Source organism: Penaeus japonicus, unplaced genomic scaffold, assembly GCF_977035675.1.
Source record: "Penaeus japonicus unplaced genomic scaffold, GWHDUDI00000001_assembly GWHDUDI00000029, whole genome shotgun sequence".
In the NCBI taxonomy this organism is placed as follows: Eukaryota; Metazoa; Arthropoda; class Malacostraca; order Decapoda; family Penaeidae; genus Penaeus; species Penaeus japonicus.
The window spans coordinates 4,336,144-4,349,020 of record NW_028234431.1 but is presented as its reverse complement, the minus strand read 5'-3'; the positions used below and the strand labels follow the sequence as shown (position 1 = coordinate 4,349,020).

Here is a 12,877-nt window from a genome sequence, read left to right as displayed (position 1 = left end):
ACATTTCTTCCCTTTTTCCTCCATAGGTCTATTTCCCCTTAGAAAAGGGAAATTCGTTTTTTCCATGTTTTTTCTGGCTTTTCCGTTTGTTATTGGTGCCATCAACGCCATCTCTGCCTTTTGACCTGGATGACATTGCTCGAGGTTCTTCTTGGTTTATGAAAGGTGGAGGAGTCTAAAGATCCAGAATCAAGCTTTACTGTACATTATTATTATTTTTTTCTATAATTCTAATAACGGTATTAATGGTTGAAATATTTCTTATTCTGGTACATGTCTGTCGACTATTTTATGAATCTGTTTCAAAGGACTAAATCCTTTTTCAATCCTGTTTCAAAGGGCTGAATCATCGAAAAGCTGTCTGTCAATAATGCAAAAAGGTATGAAACTACTGTCTCATCCTTCGCGCACATTCATTTACTTACCAATTTAGATTTACTTATACTGATAATATTTTTCTTTTTAAAGGACTACACAGTAAACAAAGATCATTGATGTATTTCCAATTACTTTTCCTTCAGATAAAATTAATCTTACTACAATCTGATATCAACGCATTGCTAGCTTTATACTGTAGGTTAATACTAGGAAACATGTCTACACTTTTCAAAATGTATTATCATTCTTCCAAGGTAATAACAGAAGCATCGGTGGTTCAGTGGTAGAATTCTCGCCTGCCACGCGGGAGGCCCGGGTTCGATTCCCGGCCGATGCATCTTTTTCGAAACATCAGACCAAATAGATCATACATGTAAGATTAAATTGAGGGTTGACAGTGGGTAGATATATTTGTACTATGGAAATACGGTCTAATGCAATGTAAGATTAGCTTATACCCTAGGTTACGCGTACCGTTGGGGGCATTTCAGGAGTTTTTCAGGGGGTGAGAGTCAGGTTGAACGTGTGAGTGACCGGCCGTTTACGTACCTCGTTACGAGTAATGGACAGGGAGAGGTAGACCCGGAGACGCCGGTCGTCAGTCGGGATTAGTGTTGGTGATGCCGCTGGTTGGCCAAGAGTGGCCACTTAATGGCTACTTTCTTTACCGAAATATTTTATAGGGAATGCTGTTTCGATTCCATTAAGATTATCAACGCTAAATACGTTACATTAACACGTATAAAAGCGGTGTTGTATGAAGTGTATTGCTGTAGCGGTGATGTGTGATGTACCATGACCTTGTATAGTGTGGCATGGCGTGGCCAGTTATATTGTGGGTCGTGATGTGGTAGGTCGTAATGTTGTGTGACTTTGTGATGTGGCTGGTGCGATTTGGAGTATGGTATCGTTGAATGTGATGTGGTATAGGGTGTGACGTGGCTGTTTCGATTTCATTAATATTACTATCGCAAAATACGTTACATTAACAAGTATAAAAGCGGTGTTGTGTGAAGTGCATTGCTGTAGCGGTGATGTGTAGTGTGAGATGACCTTGTGCAGTGTGGCATGGCGTGGCTATGTATGTTGTGGGTCGTGATGTGGTAGGTCGTAATGTATGGTGTGGTGTGATTTTGTGATTTGGAGTATGGTTTCGTTGAGTGTGATGTTGTATAGGGTGTGACGTGGCTAGATCTGATGTGGCACATAGTGTACTGATATGTAGATTGATATGATATTTTCCATAACGTGAACAAAAAATCGTTTCCTATGTTGGTCATGTAAGTACTTCTTCACTTCACTATAAGTCTATCTAATTGGTAAGTGAATGAGTTGTGTGTGTGTATGAGAGTGTGCACAAAGAATGTGACTGGAGTTTCATACCTGTAGTTAAAAGTTGTACCTTTCACATTATTGACAGACAGCTTGCCGATGATTCAGTCTTTTGAAGCAAAGGGACATTGTTCGAAACAGATTCATGAAATAGTCGAAAGACATCGGTAATGATAATGTCACATAGACATGCACAAGAATAACAAATATTTCAACCATCATTACCGTTAGTAGAAATATAGAAAATATAGGATACAGTAAAACTTGATTCTGGATCTTTAAACTTTTGCTTGGCGTTTTGAAGCAACGTTACATTGTTCGAAACAGATTCGTAGAATGTTACAGTACATGAGACAAAGTTTAAATTATTCGGATAAATGACATTCGTGATCATAATGTCGGATAATAAATGCATCGACAATGCGCCTAGTTTAACACCGAATACTATTAGTACTGCTATCGTAGGAAATGGAATCCTTCAGTAAAACTTGAATCTAGATAAATGAACTCGTATATTTATGTAGAATTTAAGCATTCCTACACCTTTCATAAACCAAGAAGTATCTCGACCAACGCCCTCTAGGTCAAAAGCCTGAGATGGCGTTGATATCACCACCACGAACAAAACGGAAAAGCTGAATTTCCCTTTTCTAGGGGAAATTGGACCCATGCAGGGAAAAAGGGAAGAAATGTCAAAAGTGACCAAAATCTAGGGGAAAACTGATAAAATGGAAAAATTAGAGAAGAAATGACATTCTTTTTTGGAAGTGATATGACAACAGTATATTCTGCTGCATAAAAGAGTACCCAGGGAGTGGGGGAGGGGGTGGATGAAGTAGGGAGGGAGTGAAAGGGGTGACAACACACGATCAGTTCCTGTCTGAGTGCGGGTGGCTGGACGAGGGAGGATGCATGGGAGGGAGTGAGAGAGGGGAGGGAGCCCTACAAAATACACGATCAGTTCCTGTATTGATGGACTGCTTCCATGCCAAAGCGACCTTTGATTCACCTACATGTTAAAAGTTCAAGATTCTTCCAAGCCACCTCAGCAGGATGACCGAAGAAATATCAAAACAGAAGATCCGAATCATTGAAACCGTAAGTTAGTCGCAATTTTTAAAATCTCTCTTTCTCTCTCTCGACAGGCTGTCATTGAGGTAGTTTATAGTTGTAAAGATACTACGAATATTGTATTATAGCCTCAAATAAGAAAGGGAAATTTTATGTCGAAAAGGGAAATTTTGATGGTGCGCCTAGGAATATATGGTTGTGGGAAGATGGCAACACTACTTAGCCATTCAAGGTGAACATGCGACGTTAAAGATACTTTAAAGAAATGATCCTTCTTCCATTTGAGGTCTTAAAGGCATAGATAAATAGTTATATATTTAAATATATATATACACACATATATATTTTATATATATAATTATGTATATATATATATATTTGTATGTAGATATATGTATATATATATATTATATATATATATATATATATGACTTCCAAAACACTCTTCCGTGTTGATAAATGGCAGATAAACCCACTATACACAAAACAGATTTCAATAAATCTGTTTTGTGTATAGTGGGTCTATCTGCCATATATATATATTTGTATGTACATATATACATATATGTATACATATATAAGTATATATATATATATATATATATATATATATATATATATATGTACATATATGTATATAGACATATATATGTATACATATATAAGTATATATATGTATATATACATATATATATATATATATATATATATATATATATATATATATATGTGTGTGTGTGTGTGTGTGTGTGTGTGTGTGTGTGTGTGTGTGTTAGTTTCCTTTAATGATGTATGTATAACTGATATTTTGGTATTTCATGTAACTGAGATCCATCTTTGCATAGATTCTCATGACTCCAAGGATATTATTTCTGAAGTAAGAACTGAATACAAAAGAACAGAAGATAAACGAACAGGCAATATTCAGACGCAGAACATTTAAGCGTGACGTCTTCGTGGTTCATATGACTTGATTAAGGGCACCGCTCCCGTTTTGTCTTTTAAAGGCGTTTTGACAGTAGTCACATCGCCTCAGATTAGGTTTTCAAGGATATTGTTCGAGGTTCTTATTGATTTGTGAAATGAGTTACGTACCACAATAACTATGATTCATAGACCCTACCTTTGGTAGTAGAAAGACAACAAAGACTTCAGGTTTTATCCCCGTGCTGACGATTGTGGACAAAAGTAACAAAACCTAGACATGATGATAGGTCTTTGGCAATGCATACATAACTGAGAAAGTATACATTATGTTGTGACGGAATATGATACTGTATTCTGCTTTGCCGCAGATTTAGGAATAGAACCCTAAAAAGACAGCAAATGTAGAGGTACAGGGAAGAAATAGTTTAGCAGTTTCATGCCAGAATTGGTTTAGTTTGTCAACCCTTTTCTCTCCACGTACCCTTTGAGCATTTTTAGTATCAGCCAAATACCTGCTCCTCTGTGTGATAAGTGAAAAATACGCAAACAAAAGAACATTATTTATCCATTATTTATATTAATAAGTAGGGAAGTGAAGAAGTACCTACATGATCAACATAGGAAACGATTTTTTGTTCACTTTATGCAAAATATTATATCAATCTAAACATCAGTACATTATGTGCCACATCAGATCTAGCCACGTCACACCCTATACCACATCACACTCAACGAAACCATACTCCAAACCACACTCAGCCACATCACAAAGTCACACCACACCACACATTACGACCAACCACATCACGACCCACAACATACCTGACTACTATACAAGCTCATCTCATACTACACATCACCGCTACAGCAATGCACTTCCCGCTTTTATACTTGTTAATGTAACATATTTTGTGATGATAATATCAATGAAATTGAAACAGCCACGTCACACCCTATACCACATCACATTCAACGAAACCAAACTCCAAATCACACCAGCCACATCACAAAGTCACACCACACATAACGACCTACCACATCACGACCAACAACATAACTAGCCACACCATGCCACACTGCACAAGGTCATCTTACATCACACATCACCGCTACAGCAATACACTTCACACAACACCGCTTCGCACAAACGAAAACTTGTAGCGTTGTGTTGTATGAAACTTTTCCATGAAGAATGATTCTGTACGACTTATAAGTTTGATACTTGTTAATGTAACGTATTTTGCGATGATAATGTTGATGAAATCGAAACAGCATTCGATATAAAATAATCAGTAAAGAAAGTAGCCACTAAGTGTCCACCCTTGGCCAACCAGCAGCATCACAAACAGTAATTCCGACTGACGACCGACGTCTCCGGGTCTACCTCTACCTGTCCATTACTCGTAACGAGGTGCGTAAACGGCCGGTCACTCACACATTCAACCTGACTCCTACCTAGACTTGGAAGTGCTTACCCCCTGATTAACTCGTGACATATCCCCAGGGGTACGCGTAACCTTGGGTGATAACCAGTTTTACATTGGATATGACCGTGTTCCCATGGGACAAATATCTAGCCATTGTCCGCCCTCAATCTTACGTGTACTATCTCTTTCGTCTGATGTTTCGGAAAAGATGCATCGGCCGGGAATCGAACCCGGGCCTCCCGCGTGGCAGGCGAGAATTCTACCACTGAACCACCGATGCTTATATTTCAAATCTTGAAGAATAAAAATACATTTTTAAAAGTGTAGACATGTTTTCTAGTATTAACCTACATTATAAAGCTAGCAATCCATTAATATCAGGTTATAGTAAGATTCGTTTTATATGAAGAATAAGTCAGTGGAAATGCATCAATGATCCTTGTTTACTGTGTAGTCTTAATAATAATAATAATAATGATAATAAAAAAAAACAAAAAAACATTATCACCATAAGTCTATCTAAATTGTTAAGTGAATGAGTTATGTGTGTGTATGAGAGTGTGCACGAAGGATGAGACAGGAGTTTCATACCTGTAGTTAAAAGTTGTACCTCTTGCATTATTTACAGACAGGTTGTCGATGATTCAGTCTTTTGATGCAAAGGGACATTGTTCGAAATAGATTCTTAAAATAGTCGAAAGACATCCGTAATGATGATGTCACATAGACATGCACAAGAATATCAAATATTTCAACCATGAATACCGTTATTAGAATTATAGAAAATATAATATACAGTAAAACTTTGAAGCAATGTTACATTGTTCAAAACAAATTCGTAGAATGTTACAATACATAAGACTAAGTTTAAAATATTCGGATAAATGACATTCGTGATCATAAAAGTCGGATAATTTATGCATCGATAATGCACCTAGTTTAACACCGAATACTATTAGTACTACAATCATAGGAAATGGAATCCCACAGTAAAACTTGAATCCGGATAAATAAACTCGTATATCTATGTACAATTTAAACATTCCTACACCTTTCATAAACCAAGAAGTATCTCGACCAGCGCCCTCCAGGTCAAAAGCCTGAGATGGCGTTGATGGCACCATTGACAAAACGGAAAAGCTGAATTGCCTTTTTCTAGGGGAGAATGGACCCATGCAGGGAAAAAGGGAAGAAATGTCAAAAGTGACCAAAATCTAGGGAAAAACTGATAAAATGGGAAAGTTGGAGAAGAAATGACATTCTTTTTGTAAGTGATATGGCAACAGTATATTCTCCATAAAAGAAAAAAGGAAGAGTACCCAGGGAGAGAGAGAGAGAGGGCGGCGGGGGGGGGGGGGGGGAAAGGGGTGACAACACACGATCAGTTCCTGTCTGAGTGCGGGTGACTGGACGAGGGAGGGATGCATGGGAGAGAGAGAGAGGGGGGGGGGAGAGGGGACCCCACAAAATACACGATCAGTTCCTGTATTGATGGACTGTCTCCATGCCAAAGCGACCTTTGATTCACCTACATGTTGAAAGTTCAAGATTCTTCCAAGCCTCATCAGTAGGATGACCGAAGAAATATCAAAACAGAAGATCCGAATCATTGCAACCGTAAGTTAGTCGCAATTTTTAAAATCTCTCTTTCTCTCTCTCGACAGGCTGTCATTGAGGTAGTTTATAGTTGTAAAGATACTACGATCAATAATACTTGTATCGTCATGATGATTATATGTGTGAATATTGTATTATAGCCTCAAATAAGAAAGGGAAATTTTATGTCGAAAAGGGAAATTTTGATGGTGCGCCTAGGAATATATGGTTGTGGGAAGATGGCAACACTACTTAGCCATTCAAGGTGAACATGCGACGTTAAAGATACTTTAAAGAAATGATCCTTCTTCCATTTGAGGTCTTAAAGGCATAGATAAATACTTTATATATATATATATATATATATATATATATATATATACATACATATGTATGCATATATACATAATTATGTATATATATAATCATGCGTGTATATCTATATCTATATCTATCTATATATATATATATATATATATATATATATATATTTATTTATTCATATGTACATATATGTATATATACATATATATGTATACATATATATAATATATATATATATATATATATATATATATATATATATATATATGTATGATATATTAAATATATATATATATATATATACATATATATTTATACATATATAAGTATATATATGTATATATACATATATATTTATTCATATATAAGTATATATATATGTATATATACATATATATGTATACATATATAAGTATATATATATATATATATATATATATATATATATATATATATATATATAAATATATATGTGTGTGTGTGTGTGTGTGTGTGTGTGTGTGTCTGTGTGTGTGTGTGTGTGTGTGTGTTAGTTTCCTTTAAAGATGTATGTATAACTGATATTTCGGTATTTCAAGTAACTCAGATCCATGTTCTTTGCACAGAGTCTCATGACTCCAAGGATATTATTTCTGAAGTAAGAACTGAATACAAAAGAACAGAAGATAAACGAACAGGCGATATTCAGACGCAGAACATTTAAGCGTGACGTCTTCGTGGTTCACATGACTTGATGAAGGGCACCGCTCCCGTGTTGTCTTTCAAAGGCGTTTTGACAGTGGTCATATTCTCAGATTAGGTTTTCAAGGATATTGTCGGAGGGTTTTATTGATTTGTGAAATGAGTTTGCTACCACAATAACTTTAATCCATAGACCCTACCTTTGGTAGTAGAACGACAGTAAAGATTTCAGTTGTTTTTTTTCTTCTCCGTGCTGATGATTCTGCACATAAGTAACAAAACGTAGACATGATAACAGGTCTGTAGCAATCCACACATAACTGAGAAAGTATATGTGGTGACGGAAAATGATTCTGTATTCTACTTTGCCACAGATTTAGGAATAGAACCCTAAAGAGACAGCAAAAGTGGAGGTACGGGGAAGAAATAGTTTAGCAGTTTCATGCCAGAATTGGTTCTCAAGTCCCGCCGCCAGTTGTATATTATCAGAGATCTCTTTCCTGAAATCAGGATCCATTTCCTTTGAATTAGAATTCAGTAATAAGTTAACCAAAGGGAAGTAAACTAGTTCGAGACCAACTCTATAATGACTTCGGCAGACTATTATAAGCACAGAATTTAAGTGCATATGATAGTTACGACAAAAGAATATCGCTAAAAGCACTAAGCTCTGAATTTTAAATCACTCGTCTCTAACTAAAGAGTTTAATTTCATTTAGAAATTGTGTATTTAATAATTTAAGCAACGCTATCATTGGCACTGTTGCGTATTCAGTTTTTCAACCTTTTTCTCCCCACGTACCCTTTTGAGCATTTTTAGTATCAGCCACGTACCTGCTGCCCTGTGTGATAAGTGAAAAACACGCAAACAAAAGAACATTATTTATCCATTATATATATTTATGAGGAGGAAAATGAACTAGTATCTACATGACCAACATAGGAAACGGTATTTTTGCTCATGTTATGCAAAAGATTATAATATCAGTCTACACATCAGTACACTATGTGCCACATCAGATCTAGCCACGTTCAACCTGACTCCTATCTAGACATGGAAGTGCTTACCCCCTGATAAACTCCTGAAATGCCCCCAACGGTACGCGTAACCTAGGGTATAAACTATCTTACATTGGATAAGACCGTATTTCCATAGTACAAATATATCTAGCCATTGTCCACCCTCAATTTAACCTTACATGTACGATCTATTTGGTCTGATGTTTCGAAAAAGATGCATCGGCCGGGAATCGAACCCGGGCCTCCCGCGTGGCAGGCGAGAATTCTACCACTGAACCACCGAAGCTTTCATTAGTAATGTTAGATAATGAAAATACGAAAAGTGTAGTGTTATCTAGTATTAAGCTATAGCATAAAGCTAGCAATCCGTTAATATCAGGATGTAGTAAGATTCATTTTATCTGAAGGACAAGTAAATGGAAATGCATCAATGATCCTAAATTGGTAAGTAAATGAATGTGCGCGAAAGCTGAGACAACAGTTTCATATATTTTTGCATTATTGACTGACAGCTTTTCGATGATTCAGTCCTTTGAAATAGGATTAAAAAAGGAATTAGTCCTTTGAAACAGATTAATAAAATAGTCGACAGACATCTATAATGATAATTTCACATAGACACGTACCAGAATAACAAATATTTTAACCATTAATACCGTTATTAGAATTATAGAAAAAATAATATACAGTAAAATTTGATACTGGATCTTTAAACTCCTCCACCTTTCATAAACCAAGAAGAACCTCGAGCAATGTCCTCCAGGTCAAAAGCCAGAGATGGCGTTGATGGCACCACTAACAAAATAAAAAGCCAGAAAAAAACATGGAAAAGCTGAATTTCCTTTTTCTAAGAGGAAATAGACCTATGTGGGGAAAAGGGAAGAAATGTGAAAAAGTGGGGATAGGTGAGTGACTGAAGGAGGGATGACAATGCACAATCATTTCCTGTACGAGTGCGGGTGGCTGGGCGAGTGAGGGAAGCTTGGGAAGGAGTCAGTGGGGTGGGGGCTGGGGCCGGGGGGGCACAATACACGATCAGTTCCTGAATTGATGGACTGCTCCATGCTAAAACGACATTTGATAATGCTACATGCTATAATTTCAAGATTCTTCCAAGCCACCTCAGCAGGATGACCGAAGAAATATCACAACAGAAGATCCAGATCATTAAAACCGTAAGTTAGTTATTTTGAAATAATCTCTCTGCTTCGATAGGTTGTTGTTGATGTAGTTTTATAGATGAAAAGATACTATGAGCAATTGAAACATGCGAGTATCGTCATTATTAAAGGTGTAAAAAATTTATTATGGCCTCAGATAAGAAAGGGAAAATTTGTGTTGAAAGGGGAAATTTTGATGGTACGTCTAGGAATATATGACTGTGGGAAGCTGGCAATACTGGTTAGCCACACAAGCAGTGATCGTCAAGCATGGATATGTATGAACCTGCCTCTGAACATCAATATGCAAGCTTTCCTTTATTCCTGTTCGCTTTTATGTTAGTCATTTACACTTACAGATCTCTTTTGAGAAGATTATACACCTGGCCTGTGCTACCGATTACCAAACCACAGCCATCCCCTACCACCAAAGCACCGTCAGCGCTTCCTACGGCGCCAGTCTGCGTAGCTCCAAAGCCCCTCCCGTCATGCATTTAAGTCGTTCATTTCTACCAACGCAACTATCGTTCAGTCGATAAAACGCTCGTCATCCTTGTCGTTCAACATGAAACGCTGAACGATGCTTTGGAAAGGCTAGATCGGGCAACAATATGAGGCTTTCAATAGCCACTTCAGTGAAATTATTTGCATTCTTACTTCATTCATACTGAAATCCCTGATTTGAGGATAATCCATCGAGTAGGACAAACCATAGGATATCTTATTATCTGTCTTGTGAATGACTGATAGTGAATATGTATCTGGGCGTATTTGTGTGGGTGTATATGATACTTTACAGGAATAATAATTCCAACTGAGGTCTTAAAGGTATATATATATATATATATATATATATATATATATATATATATATATATATATATATATATATATATGTGTGTGTGTGTGTGTGTGTGTGTATGTGTATGTGTATGTGTGTGTGTGTGTGTATGTACGTGTTTGTGTTTGTCTATGTGTGTGTTAAGACGGATGAATATAGACAAGTAGGTTGTTTTTTTTAATGACTCAGAGAATATCCTTTCCTTGAAAGATATATGTATAATTTTTATTTCGGCATTTCAAGTAACTGAAATACCAAAATGACTCCAAGGATATGAATTCTGAAGTAAGAACTAAATTTCAAGGAAAAACAGATAAACGAACAAATGATATTTGGATGCAGAACATTTAAGCGTGACGTCATCATGGCTCATATGACTTGATTAGGGGCACCACTCCCGTATATCCTTTTAAAGGCGTTTTGACAGTAGTCACATAGCTTCAGATTAAGGTTTTCAAGGATATTTCTCATTGATATGTGAGATGAGCATTAACTTTAATTCATAGACTTACCCCTTCTAAAACTTGGAAATGTTCGATTTAATACTAGCATCTCCTACAAAAGTAACATCCCATTTGACAATGATCAAGGCAGATCTCAAAGAATCATTTTAATCATTATTAATATAATTCAGGACTTAATAAGTAAGTTTTGCCAATGCATAGAATGCAAATATAAATATAGCAACTAGACAGAGTTAAATACTGAAATCAATCGCAATTGTTAATATAAAATGTAATGACTTCTATATCACTCCATGCTGCGTGCACTAAGTACACAGAACATTTTTTTTTCAATAGACTTGCATATCGCTTGTCCCCACTCAATATTTGTCGCACTCTTCTGGTAGATTCACAATCGTACTCGCTGATTGGGGAGTAGAATCTGGTTATCAGTCGAGATGCTCTCTCTTTCATTTTTGATGTTATGGCTAAACATTATGCAAAGAAGAATTGTCATACCAGGTGTCAGATGGCTTTGATAGTAGAACGACAGCAAAAACTTCAGGATTTTTACCAGTGCTGACGATTGTGACAGAAGTAACAAAACCTAGACATGATAGCAGGGCATGTGGCAAATCACACATAACCGAGAAAGTATATCTGGTGACGAAATATGATTACTGTATGCTACTTTACCGAATCTTCAGGAATGGAACCCTAAAAAGACAGCAAAAGTGGAGGTACAAGGAAGAAATAGTTTCAGTTTCATACCAGAATTGGTCCGGCCACAAGCTATATACTATCAAAGATCTTTTTTCTGAAGTCATCATCCATTTCCTTTGAATTAGAATTTAATAAGAAAATGGAATTTTAGCGCATATGATAGTTACGACAAAAGAATATCGCTAAAAGTACTTTGCTCTGAATTTTGAATCGCTCGTCTCTAACTTAAGATTTAATTTCATACAGACATTGTGTTTACCAACAATTTAACAATTTAAGCAACGCTGTCATTGGCACTGTTGTGTAATCAGTGTTTTTCAACCTTTTCCTCCTCAATTACTCTTTTGAGTATTCTTAGTGTCAGCCACGTACCTGTTCCCCTGTGTTATTAAATGAAAAACACGCAAACAAAAGAATATTCTATTGTTTCTATTTAGAAACAAATAGGAAACATTCTTTTGCTCATGTAAAGCAAAAGATTATAATAATATTCCACACATCAGTACACTCTGTGCCAAATCCGATCTAACCACGCCACACCCAACACCACATCACACTCAGCCAATCCATACTCTAAATCACACCCAGCCACATCACAAAGTCACACCACACCACGCATTACGATCTACCACATCACGACCCTCGCCATGCCACACAATGCAAGGTTATCTCACACTACTCATCGCCGCTACAGCAATACACTTTACACAACAACGCTTTTATACTTGTTAATGTAACGTATTTCGTGATGATAATGTTAATGAAATCAAAACAGCATTCCCTATAAAATATCTAGTAAAGAAAGTAGCCACTAAGTGCCCACCCTTAACCAACCAGCAGCATCACCAACACTAATCCCGACTGACGACCGGCGTCTCCGGGTCTACCTCTCCCTGTCCATTACTCGTAACGAGGTACGTAAACGGCCGGTCACTAACACATTCAACCTGACTC

At 36.6% G+C, this 12,877-nt stretch overlaps 3 non-coding genes across 3 annotated transcripts; 1 reads left to right on the top strand and 2 right to left on the bottom strand.

Annotated features, from left to right (window-relative positions):
- Window positions 1-644: 644 nt before the first annotated feature.
- On the top strand, window positions 645-715 carry TRNAG-GCC (transfer RNA glycine (anticodon GCC)). The gene has a single exon. It is a non-coding gene; the product is annotated as a tRNA-Gly (tRNA).
- A 4,629-nt stretch (window positions 716-5,344) lies between these two features.
- On the bottom strand, window positions 5,345-5,415 carry TRNAG-GCC (transfer RNA glycine (anticodon GCC)). Its single transcript has one exon. It is a non-coding gene; the product is annotated as a tRNA-Gly (tRNA).
- A 3,556-nt stretch (window positions 5,416-8,971) lies between these two features.
- On the bottom strand, window positions 8,972-9,042 carry TRNAG-GCC (transfer RNA glycine (anticodon GCC)). The gene has a single exon. It is a non-coding gene; the product is annotated as a tRNA-Gly (tRNA).
- Window positions 9,043-12,877: the final 3,835 nt, after the last annotated feature.